Source organism: Eretmochelys imbricata, chromosome 7, assembly GCF_965152235.1.
Source record: "Eretmochelys imbricata isolate rEreImb1 chromosome 7, rEreImb1.hap1, whole genome shotgun sequence".
Taxonomy (NCBI): domain Eukaryota; kingdom Metazoa; phylum Chordata; order Testudines; family Cheloniidae; genus Eretmochelys; species Eretmochelys imbricata.
The window spans coordinates 26201260-26214740 of NC_135578.1; the positions used below are offsets into that span (position 1 = coordinate 26201260).

Genomic DNA, 13481 nt, shown 5'->3' on the forward strand with positions numbered 1-13481 from the left:
AGTGTTGCTTTTGCTGTTTCCTTGGCTTTTTTTGTTCCTCTCTGCTTCCTTTCTGATGCCTCTGTTTTCTGTCTTGTAGACACACACAGCTCCAACAAACAATACACAGAACTCTGTGTTTGCATTCAGACCCTAGGGAAAACCTCTCAGACCACATGGCTCAACTCCTATTCTGGGCTTGCCATGCTAACCTGGGATTTGGGCAGTGTTTTGTATTATTTCAGCTATAGCTAAACGAAAGGCATTAATGGCTCCCTCATTTAGGCTGAATGGATGGCTATCATGAAACTGCCCATTAATCAAAAAAATACTCTCTGAGAGCTAGCCAATCTCCAGCATAACAATAATTAAAACTGGTATCTTTAAAAAGAAGATAAAAAATCATACTTGTTACTATTTTAGACATTGACTGCTGATACAGATCTCTCCTGTCCAACTCTGTAGACAGCTGAAGGAGGACTTTGGACCCAGAAATGTAAAAATCATTCAGTCGATGACTTACAGCGATACTGATAAATACAATATCTGTTTTATGCAGTTTTCCATTTTGAAACCCCTTTCATATCTTGACACCGTAATTACCACTAAAATGTTAGTGTTGAAAAATACCGTTAAGTCAAGGTGACCAACTTACTCAATTTGGGTGTGGGGAAAAACTTGATAAAATAAGTGAAATCCAAGACCTTATCCAGGCTCAACATTACATTTGTAACTGATGAGAATTAATTTTCAGTTCTCTTTTTTTCTTCTCATACACTCCATTGTTGGTTCTTAATATAAAAAATAATTTTCAGTTGAGTGTTTTAACTCCCCAAAATTTAGTTGGGCATAAACACCGAAACCTTTGGGATCTTAACCGAATCTAGCCTGCTTGTATTTTAATAAAAGGAGTACTTGCAGCACCTTAGAGACTAACAAATTTATTTGAGCATAAACTTTCGTGAGCTACAGCTCACTTCATCAGATGCATGCAGTGGAAAATACAGTGGGGAGATTTTATTTACCATACACATTGTAACGAGAGCGTGCATCCAATGAAGTGAGCTGTAGCGAGAGTGATCAGGTAGCAGAGAAAAAAAACATTTTATAGTGATAATCAAGGTGGGCCATTTCCAGCAGTTGACAAGAAGGTGTGAGGAACAGTATGGGGGGGAAATAAACAGCTTGAGGCTGGGAGTGGAGGTGTCATTACACAAAGTAAAACTATTTCCCCATGTTTATTTTCCCCCCTACTGTTCCTCACACCTTCTTGTCAACTGCTGGAAATGGCCCACCTTGATTATCACTACAAAATGTTTTTTTTCTCTCCTGCTGGTAATAGCTCACCTTACATGAAAAAAGAAAAGGAGTACTTGTGGCACCTTAGAGACTAACAAATTTATTTGAGCATAAGCTTTCGTGAGCTACAGCTCACTTCATCATGTTCTCTGTGTATATAAAATTTCCCCACTGTATTTTCACTGCATGCATCCGATGAAGTGAGCTGTAGCTCGTGAAAGCTTATGCTCAAATAAATCTGTTAGTCTCTAAGGTGCCACAAGTACTCCTTTTTTTTTTTGCGGATACAGACTAACATGGCTGTTACTCTGAAACCTTGTATTTTAATGTTCACTGGGTGCCAATAAAATAAAGGGTAAAAACAGGTTGTATCTGTAAAATCCTAAAAATAGACATACTTACTTTAACCTTTTGAAATTCCCTTCTCCTAACTCAACCAGATAATGTCCCCTTTTTGTAATGTGTGCTGCCTCTTAAAATAAAGTTCAGGTGTAACTCTGCCTTGTTCCCGGTTCAGCCCAGAAGGATGGTGAAAGTTGAGGTTTCTGGGATTTATTAAGTTGTAGGTCTCTATAACAAGGCACAGTAGGAATATAAGTAGCAGGGTAGATAGATAACTTGCTTCCCACACAAGGCTAAAAGATTTGGAAGGAGCAGGAGCTCTCTTGGTCATTGCATTGAAAGGACCTGAAGCTGTATATATGGGTAAGAATATGGAAGACACCATTTGTTACTCTGAGGAAAAGGCTTTTTGGACTTATTGGTTTTTGGAACTTTTGCTGCCATTGGGATTTTGTATTGGGAACCCAGAATTGGAGATAGTTTTGGAAGAAGGTAAAGACAGTGGTTTTGGGTGCAGAAGAAGTGTAGGTTTGAGGCCTGGAGTAGGCAACTTCTTACTTTTTTTAGGGCCCAAGGCTGGAACTTCTGAGTAAGAGAGGCCGGAAACTCATTTTCACATATACACTCTCCCCCCATTCCTCTGGGGCAAGCTGACTGCATCCTCCCCAGTGAGAAACCTGTGAACTAGGCAAAGAGTGGAGAAGGTTTGGCGTTGATTTGAGACTTATGATTTTCTCTGTCATTATCTTGGAAGGGGTGGAATTTTGATTTAGCTAGAGGACTAAATTAACATGTTGTTGAGGGAAATTGAGGGAATAAACCTCACACACCCCAAACTTTTACTAATTCTCTCTCTTTTACATCAAACAGGTCCTCAGGTTTCTCTTCTCAGTAGGCTCTCCCCACAAATATTTTCTTTCTGTCAGGCCCATTACCTTTAACATCCCTCTGGGCGGGAGGTCATGGACTCAGATTCACTTTTCTGAGTGCTGTATGGCTGCTATATTCAAATTTTAAGTGCTCCTGGATTCTGAAGGTCAAAAGTGTCCCAAAGATGTTTCCACTTACTGCCGTTCCCTTCAAAGTACATGAGGGTTTGGTTACCTTTAAACAGTTCCTAGACTACATCTGTGTATTGGGATGATGGTTTTTGGTTTGGACTGAAAGTCATACTTGCTGAACATTGCTGAGGGAGGCTGGCCTTACATCCAGCACTAAGAAATTTAATTTTAAGATAAAGAAACATGTAACTTGGGGTACCAAATGGGCAAATTCAGCCTCCACTTCTGCCCACCCCCCAACAAAATGGAGGCCCTCAGAAAGAGTCCTGTCCATAAGTTAGGAACAGTTTTGGGACAGACTGCATACAATTAATGAAACATACCTAATTTTGCCACCTCGGTCTTTCCCTTAACAAACATTAGCAAAGCAATGGTCCCAACACAGATGTTTTGGACTCCACTCTGTGATGAAATATTCACCAAGAAGCTTCAACTCCATGAGGCTAGATTATCCACTATAGAAAAAGAATATTAGAATGTCAGGTAGGTGCTGGTTGCTCTCTGGTGTTCTCCTGGGGCCTTCTTTTTTGTTCTAGTAACTGACTATGTCCCCTCTGCACTGGCAACACATCATGAAAGTTTCCAATCTTCAGTTGGTACTGCATTTCCTCTCTTTATGGCTGTATACTTTGAGTCTTATGTTACTTGAGGACACCTGAATTCAGATTTTCTCTCCTGAAAAGGTAGAAAAGCTGTGATCTAAAGGGATCAGGCTCCATGGATGGGACCCTGAAACCATGCCACACCTCACCTCAGTGGCACTGATAGGAAGAAGGCCCACCGAGCCAACCAGGACCCAGACAACACTGGGGTTTGATATAAATTGTCAGCCTGGTTTTGGAGGCTATGCAGGGAGGCATTGCCAGCTGGGAGCAAATTACATGCATTGGAGTCCATTTAAGATCAACACCTTAAAGAAATGATCACTTTCAGACAGGGGGGAGAGAGCGAGAGAGAGAGAGAGGATTGTGCTGTCCAGAAGCAGAGAGCTCTTATCAACCCCTTGGAGTTACTCTGTATTGTTTGTACTGTGGGGTATTATGTTTATAAATTTACTTCTTGCAGAACTGCATGGAATGAAATACACAGACTTTTTGCCAAATTAGTTTCAATTTAGACTGTGCCAGAATCTGTTCAATAAAACCCCATCCAGACAGGGTGACATTAATCTCAAACCTGAATCTCTGTGAACCTTTGTATTGTTCTAGCCCTACTATATTTGATTTTTAAAAAAAGATCTTTTAAAGGTATCTTGAAATATCTTCTCTCACATTTCTGCCAGAACAAGAAACCAATATTTTGTAAAATAAATCTGTTACATTTCTATATATCTCTTTATTGGCTGGTTTATAGCGATGTGTAAAATTCATTGTTTCAAAGTACAGAATTCTTTATGCTCACTGCATCTCTCTTCTGATTTGGATGACACCGCTCTGATTTCTTTTTGTAAGAATGATTAATGGATCTTCAGGAAGCAGTAAGAGAGAAGTCAGTCTTGGTAAAATTAACAGCTTGGATTTAGTTTAGTATTGTTACCCATTTTGATCCAAGTGGTTTGCAAGTATTTGGGGTCGTCTTGGTTGCTTGTGTTAGGATGAGAAATTGATGATGGAGACAGGTACTTCCTTGATACAAAGACTGTACACAAAGTCCTGTTTCCCTGAACCCAGTAGGAATCAAACAGGAAACAATTTCCTTGCTCGATATTCCAAACTGCTCTCTATATCAGAAGTGCTCTTTTTTTCTTAGCTTTTCCTCAGGGTCATGCTACAAGTACTTCTCTTGCTACTCTGGCTTTTGCTGGTTTCTTCATCTGCTTCTGAGATGTTTCTTTCATTTGCTACACATATGGTTCCACCAAAGTAATACACAGGCTTCTGCATTTGCATTCAGTGCCCAGTTAACCCCTCTGCCCACATAGCTTAGCTCAGGGGTGGGCAAACATTTTGGCCCGAGGGCCACATCGGCGTTGTGAAACTCTATGGAGGGCCGGGTAGGGTAGGCTGTGCCTCCCTAAATGGCCTGGCCCCAGACCCCATCCGCCCCCTCCCACTTCCTGCCCCCCTCAGAACCCTGACCCATCCAACACCCCCTGCTCCTTGTCCCCTGACTGCCCCCTCCCAGGACCCCCCACCCCTAACCATCCCCTCGGGACTCCACCCGGTATCCAACCCCCCCCACTCCCTGTCCCCTGATTGCCCCAACCCCGAAAGGCCCCCCGGACTCCCATGCCTATCCAACCCCCCTGTCCCCTGACTGCCCTCTGCAATCCCCTGCCCATTATCCAACCCCCTCCCAACCCCCTTACCATGCCGCTTAGAGTGGCAGGAGCTCGCAGCCCCACCGCCTGGCCGGAGCCAGCCACGCCGCCTGCGCTGCCTGGCAGGAGTGGCGGGCCAGAGCGCTGGCTGCCCACTGAGGCTATGGGGGAGGGGGGGGATATTAGGGGAGGGGCTGGGGCCTAGCCTCCCCAGCCGGGAGCTCAGGGGCTGGGCAGGACGGTCCCACGGGCCGTAGTTTGCCCACCTCTGGCTTGGCTCCTGACTGACCTTGCATGTGGCTTCTCTTTTGGACAGTGGCTGTTATTGTTTCAGCTATCTTTCTCTACAAAGACACTTAACTGCTTCTTAAATTTGTCCTGACTGAAGGGTGGCTACTATGCCCACCAGCATCAATGAAGATTCACACAACTCCTGTCATAATAATATTGTTTCAGTGTATTCAGATTCTTTTGAGAAGAAGTCAAAATTATCACAAGCTCTTCTTAAAAAATGAGCCTCTCGATTAAAAAATTAGCGAATGGAATGGTGAAACAAAATCCTCCTCTCATTCAAAATAACTTTTTGCATGTCCAAGAACCACATAAAACCTTTTACTGGATTGTTAGACAGTAGGTTGCTCTGAGTGTCAGGCAGCAGAACCAAGCATATTTTATTATGGCTAACTGCATAAGACCCTAGGGTATGTCTACACTATGAAATTAGGTCAATTTTTTAAAAGTCGATTTTTAGAAATTGATTTTATACAGTCGATTGTGTATGTCCCCACTAAGTGCATTAAGTCGGTGGAGCGTGTCCTCAGTACCGTGGCTAGCATCGACTTATGGAGCGGTGCACTGTGGGTAGCTATCCCACAGTTCCCGCAGTCTCCGCTGCCCATTGGAATTCTGGGTCAATGCCTGATGGGGCAAAAATATTGTCGCGGGTGGTTTTGGGTCCATGTTGTCAGTCTCCCCTCCCTCCCTCCGTGAAAGCAACTGCAGACAATCATTTCCCGCCTTTTTTCCTGGGTTACCCGTGCAGACACCATAACATGGCAAGCTCAGCTCACTGCTGCTGTTGCGAGCACTGTAAATACCTTGCGCATTATACTGCAGTATGAGCAGAACCTGGCTAAGAGATGGCTGCACGAGGATGATTGTGAGGAGGACATGGACACAGACGTCCCTGAAAGCATGGGCTGTGGCAATTGGGACATCATGGTGGCAGTGGGGCTGGTTGATATAGGGGAACGCCGATTCTGGGCCCAGCAAACAAGCACAGACTGGTGGGACCACATAGTCTTGCAGGTCTGGGGTGATTCCCAGTGGCTGCGAAACTTTCGCATGTGTAAGGCCACTTTCCTGGAACTCTGTGATTTGCTTTCCCCTGCCCTGAAGCGCAGGAATACCAAGGAGAGAGCTGCCCTGACAGTTGAGAAGTGAGTGATGATAGCCCTCTGGAAGCTTGCAACGCCTGACTGCTACCAGTCAGTTGGGAATCAATTTGGAGTGGGCAAATCTACTGTAGGGACTGCTGTGATTCAAGTAGCCAATGCAATCACTGACGTTCTGCTATCAAGGTAGTGACTCTGGGAAATGTGCAGGTCAAAGGGGATGGCTTTGCTGCAGTGGGGTTCCCTAACTGTGGTGGGGCGATAGATGGAATGCATGTCCCTATCTTGGCACCGGACCACCTTGCCAACCAGTATGTAAATCACAAGGGGTACCTCTCAAAGGTGCTGCAAGCGCTGGTGGATCACAAGGGACATTTCACCGACATCCACGTGGGATGGCTGGGGCAGGTGCATGACGCTTGCATCTTTAGGAACTACAGGCTGTTTGAGCAGCTGCAAGAAGGGACTTACTTCCCAGACCAGAAAATTACTGTTGGGGATGTTGAAATGCCAATAGTTATCCTTGGAGACCCAGCCTACCCCTTGCTCTCATGGCTCATGAAGCCGTACACAGGCAACCTGGACAGTAGTAAGGAGCAGTTCAACTACAGGACAGCAAGTGCAGAATGGTGGTAGAATGTGCCTTTGGACATTTAAAAGCTTGCTGGTGCTGTTTGCTGACTAGGTTAGACCTCGGTGCAACCAGTATTCCCATTGTAATTGCTGCTTGCTGTGTGCTCCATAATGTCTGTGAGAGTAAGGGGGAGATGTTTATGGCGGGGTGGGAGGTTGAGGCAAATCGCCTGTCAGCCGATTTTGAGCAGCCAGACACCAGGGCAATTAGAAGAGCACAGGTAGGCACGCTGCGCATCAGAGAGGCTTTGAAAACCAGTTTCATGACTGGCCAGGCTACGGTGTGACAGTTGTGTGTGTTTCTCCTTGCTGCAAACCTGCCCCCTTTGTTGATTTTAATTCCCTGTAAGCCAAACACCCTCCCCCCTTCGATCACAGCTGGCAAAGAAAATAAAGTCACTATTGTTTTGAAACCATGCATTCTTTCTTTATTAATAAACAAAAAAAAGGGAGATAACTGATAAGGTAGCCTAGGTGGGGTAGGGTTGGGTGGTGGAGGAGGGTTGGAGGGAAGGACAAGGGCACATTGCTTATTTTAGCCACACTACAAATCAAAACTGTTTGAATGACAGCCTTCTGTTGCTTGGGCCATCCTCTGGAGTGGAGTGGCTGGGTGCCTGGAACCCTCCCCACTGGCGTTCTTGGGCGTTTGGGTGAGGAGGATATAGAACTTGGCAAGGAGGGCAGGCGGTTGTACAGTGGATGCAGCGGTGGTCTGTGCTCTTGTTGGCTTTCGTGCAGCTCCACCAGATGCCTGAGCATGTCCATTTGCTCCCCCATTAGCTTCAGCATTGCATCCTGTCTCTTCTCATCACGCTCACTTAATGCTTTCCTGGACTCTGCCACTGAATGCCTCCATGCATTCAGCTGTGCCCTGTCAGTGTGGGAGGGCCGCATGAGCTCAGAAAACACGCCATCGCGAGTGTGTTTTTTTGCCTTCTAATCTGCAATAACTTCAGGGATGGAGATGATGGGGAGGAGCATAGAAACATTTGCACCTGCAGGGGGATAAAAAGGGAGAGTAAAATTTAAGATGATACATTTCTGAGAACAAAAGGGAGGCTCTTTCACAGTGAATCAAGCAATTCACAGCAGACAGTACATGTGTTTTAGGTACAAGGTTGCATTTTGCCTTTTATATTGAGTGTCTACTGGTATGGTGACACATCACACACGGCTGGGCAACAGAATTCGGTTTCCAGGCAGCCATGGTAAGCCAAAGGGTATGCGGGTTTGGCTTCTAACGCCTTCATAACATGTGGGAATGTTTTCAAACTGCAGCATACTCCTTTCCCATAGCAAGCAATGCCAGTTGGGATTGCCATTTAAAAGGAGGGGCTGAGGTTTTCGGGTGGATGTGCAGCACACACCTCCCTCTACCCCGCCGTGTGGCTATTTGGGATGATTCCTTCACCCCTCCCTCCGCCGCGTGGCTATGGGATGATCCCTTTTAGCCAAGCGTAAACAGCCCAGCATGAACAGGGTCCTTTTACTGTTCCCTTAGAAAAATTCCCCTATTTCAACCAGGTGACCATGAATGATATCACTATCCTGAGGCTAACTCAGAAAGATAAAGACCGAATGTTGCTTGAATGCGATCAAAACCCAAGACCATTCGCTGCCGTGCTTTGTGCTGCAATGATTCCAGACTACTTGCTCCTGGCTTGGCGTGGTAAAGTGTCCTACTGTGGAGGACGAAATAGGGCAGCCCTCTCCAGAAACTTTCTGCAAAGGCTTTCAGAGTACCTCCAGGAGAGCTTCATGGAGATGTCCCTGGAGGATTCTCGCTCCATCCCCAGACACGTTAACGGACTTTTCCAGTCACCGTACTGGCCGCGAATGCATCCCAAGTCTTCAGGGCAAATCAAACATTAAACACTATTGCTTTTAAACCCTGTACTGTAGTTACAAATGTGCACTCACCAGAAGTGCCTTCTCTGCCTTCAGAGTCGGGGATCCTGCCTTGGGAGGGTATTGGCTCCAGCGTGATGAAAAGGTCCTGCTGCTGGGGAGAACGGATTCACTGCTTGCCTGCTGTGCATTCTCCTTCTCCTCCTCCTCCTCTTCCTCATCCACAAAATCCTCCTCCGTGTTGCGTGAGACTCCCCCCTTGCAGGTGTCCATGGACAGTAGTGGTGTAGGGGTAGGGTCCCCCCCTAGCATGCCATAGAGCTGATCATAGAAGCGGCATGTATGGGGCTCTGACCCAGAAGGACCATTTGCCTCCTTTGTCTTTTGGTAGGTTTGCCTGAGCTCCTTGACTTTCACGCAGCACTGCTGTGTGTCCCTGTTGTAGCCTCTGTCCATCATGCCCTATGCGATTTTGGCATATATATTAGCATTTCTTGTTCTTGATTGGAGTTCTGCCTGCACAGGTTCTTCTCCCCATACAGCAATCAGATCCAGTGTCTCCCGTTCGCTCCATGCTGGAGCTCGTTTGCAATTCTGGGGGGACTGCATGGTCACCTGTGCTGCTGAGCTCGCCACGCTGACCAAACAGGAAATGAAATTCAAAAGTTCCTGGGGCTTTTCCTGTGTACCTGGCTAGTGCATCGGAGTTGAAAGTGCTTTCCAGAGCGGTCACATTGGAGCACTCTGGGATAGCTCCCAGAGGCCAATAATGTTGATTTGCGTCTGGACTATCACAAATTCGACCCAGCAAGGTCGATTTTAGCACTACTCCCCTTACCAGGGAGGAGTACAGAAGTCGATTTTAAGAGCCCTTTAGGTCGACAGAATGGGGTTGCTTGTGTAGACGCATTCATTATAAAATCGACCTAATGTGGCTAAATTCGACCTAACCCTGTAGTGTAGACCAGGGCCAAGAGTCATGAGAGATGGGTTCTAGTTTTAGCTCTACCACTGATCTGCTGTGAGTCTGGGTAAGTCACTTAATATTCATGGAATACATGAAGACTGCAGCTGTTAGATTACCAGTAATAGGAGTCAAGGCTAAGTGGAGAAGGTCATTGTGGGCCATGTTAGGAAGACGTTTCACCATCTGTAAAATGACGATATTTCCCTACCTCCTAAGTCTGTTGTGAATCTTCTATTATTCATGTCTCTCAAGTGCATTGAGAACCTATTTAAGAGTCTTTATAAATGCAAATGATAAGCTTCACTGAACTCTTGGTGCCAAGGTTTGAATCTTTCTCTCACTTTTTCTCCTGTCCTTTAAGTCTCCCATTTTTGTTTTTTATTGAAGATGAACAATTTTATTTTCAGTTGAAAAGCATAACAGAGAGAAGGCAAGAAGTGTTCCTCTTACAAGAAGTTGTTTTAGCCATTTTAGTGTTCTTGCCTTTTGCTGACTCCATCATTAGTAGAGGCAATTTGAGGAGACTAGTGATAGGTCTTTATCCCTGAGAATGGCTAAAAGGTCAAACTCTTCCTTTAGAAAGGACAGGCTCAGAGATTAAGCAGCAATTGAAGTAATGATAGAAGCCTCCTGTTTGTGTGCTCCTGCTCCTCCTGTCATTGGTATTGTGAAAGTATATGTCCTATGCACTCCCTTCCTTCCATTTCAGTGACCTCTGTGGAGATTAGAGCGTGGGAGAGAGACGTACAAGCAGTTAGTATGTCCAACAAGCAGGAATAACATTGAGAAATAAAAATTCTTCTTTTCTTCTTTTCCTATTATTAATTGATTGGAATCAGTCTTGTGAGATATTTAACACTTCGTGCTTCACAATCCTGGACCCATTGCACTCGCTCTACTGTGTTTGCTGTTACAGTTGCACTAACTAGTATAGCAGCGAAGAGGTAACCGTGCAGTCATATCATGTTTACTCCAGTGATACATTCCCTGGAATGAGATCAGAAAAGCCTTCGTGTTGGAATACATGAAAACTGCACCTTTTAGATCACAAGTAACAGGACTCAAGGCTAAATGGAGAGGGTCATTCTGGGTCATGTTAGGAAGATATACCTGTAGGAATGAAAGATTTGTAGAGAGGCAAGTAAAAGTGGAGTGAGGCCTATTGAGGTTTGTAGAAGGCGAAAAAAGCTAGCTAGACTGAACTAGATATCCTGCTATCCTATCACAGAAATGGAAAAATGTCAATGTAGTTAGCTTAAATATTTAAGCTATTAATATTAATATTTAATATTTGTATGGGTGTGATATGATTTTTTTGAAGAGGGGTTTCATTTATATTCCATCTTTTAAGAAACTTAAATATATTTAATATATTTCTTTCTGAGAAAGGAAAAAACGGGTTTATATATTCCTCGGGTGTCTGCATCTATAACATACAGTGTGAATGAGGTGCTATTTCACAGTCTAGTGTCATTCTTTGAACAAAAAAGATTTATATAAATAACCCAAAGCATTATACTGAATTTTGAATCCAGTTTTAAAGAGTAGCTTTTTGAAAGGACAGGGAGTTATTTTCCATGATTTTTAGAACTTCTTTACTCATGATCATATTTCAACAGCTTAAAACTGAACCCTTGTCTGTAACTGTTTGCCTTAATTGTACACACACGTTCATTTTGTTAGGGTTTTTCAGTGTTAGCTGGATTGTACTGATATTTTTAAGAGGTGAGTGCATTTAAGCATTTGCTTGAAGAAGAAAATCACATACAGTATAATGAACTACATGGTCCTTGCAAATATACACACATAAGAAAAAAGATTGTGTTAGTCATTGCAGTGTCCCTTTTAAATTAAGCATTTTAAAAGTTTAAAATGTGTTTGAAGTCATATGAAGTCTTATTATGGTTTGGTTGGCATTCAGAATTAAATATTATGAAGATCATTAAACATACATTCCTATCACAAAATGTGAGATGCCTGCCTTATACTTTGTAAATTGGTTATCATGTATCTTTTCTAGGTTTTTAAATAAACATTTTTCTCCATAAGTTTGGGAGAACTTTAGGTAATATGGTGGTTTTATCATGTGGAAATCTAGCACAGATGTTTGGTATTACTTTTTTTAAACATGATGACCACACATGATTTACCCTAAGTACCATTAAGTATTTTTTTATTATTGCTATTAAAAACTTGCCTTAGGCAAAGTCCCACTAAATTTCTAGTAAAGTCAAATGTTAAAATTCCAGTAAGTATTATTATATATAACACGCAGCATCTCCTATATAATGTATAATTTCGCTAAAACTGAATCTGAGATCATATTTAGTTTCATACATGCAATTTAACCCTTTTCTTGTATGTATTCTTAAAATAATGCTATAATGTGTAGTTTATAGCTACAGTTTTTTATACTTTGTAAAAACTTTTTGATTATAATTTGTGTACTTCAAACTTTCAGGATTTTTTTAAAAAATTCTGCTTCTATCTTTGAACTCAGTTGGTCAAATACTGAAGGTTGATGATCGGACTTGAACTGCCAGCATGAATTAGTTATTGCATGTTTTAAAAGTTATTAATGGAACAAAGTTCCTTCTTCCACTATGAATAGAACAGATGCCTTGCAGACTTTCAATGTTTACTGTAAATGCCTTGCATTGGAGCCAGTAGTAATTTACTAAGGAAATACTTTATCAACACCAAACGTTTCTCCCCCTGAAGTTAGTTATACAGATTAACAACCACTCTAGACTAAACCTCTTTATTAGGCTCATTAGTGCCTCTTTCTCTTTTATTTCTACTGACCAGGCTCAAAATATCAATCTAATCAGTTACTAGAAGAATGCCTTCTATTTTAAAAAGGTTAAGTCAAAAATTTAAATTTGGCCTCCCTAAACCTTTTTAATACAGGATTCTTAATATGTTGGTTAAAAATACATCCTTATACAAACGAGCCTCATTAAGGCAATTATTTTATATCAAAATGTAAATGTAATATGTACATTTTAAGGTGACCTCTTAGGTTTGGAAGAGGACTTTGCAATCGTAGTAGTTGCTCCAGATATGAAAAAATAGAAATATGATTATCCCCTGGAGGACAGTAACTACTCTTAATGTCACCTATTCAGCTATATTTTCATTATGCACCATCTTGTTCTTGTGAGGGTGCTCAGTTACAACACATTGTACAGTGCATGTGAAGAATTGGAAAGGTTACAGACTAAAGATTCAGTTTCTTTAAAAGACAGAACCGCTCTCAATGAAGATTTTACAACAAGTTTAGAACTTGTATCATGATAAATCTGTCAGTTTAAAACTGCAGTGGATACTTCTGAGTAACAAGTGAAGAAGTAGTTTGCAGTGTTGCAGATTTGAAAAAATAATCATAGGTGGAGGTAACAAAGGTATTGCAGGAATCCAGAATTTACGGATAAGTCAGTTTTTATACCTTCCAATACATGGAGGTGATAAAGGCATCTTGACAGCGTTCCTGGAAGGTGCAATTTTCAGAAGGTAATTTTCTAGGAACTATCTCGAATTGTAAAACTGTAACATTAGACCCAAGTATATAAATTATATCATGGCAGGGCTGCATGTCCAATCCACACACATTTTTGATGGTTGCAGGTTTGACATAAGCATCTAAGGAGACTATTAACTAAATGGAGAAGTCCTGAAATTCCTTTTGTTTCCAC

The 13481-nt window shown here is 42.8% G+C and overlaps 1 protein-coding gene across 1 annotated transcript in view; it reads left to right on the plus strand.

Moving 5' to 3' along the window:
* Positions 1 to 13481, plus strand: part of ERC2 (ELKS/RAB6-interacting/CAST family member 2) — a 658083-nt gene that overhangs the window by 168731 nt on the left and 475871 nt on the right. The gene's annotated exons all lie outside the window — the stretch shown is intronic.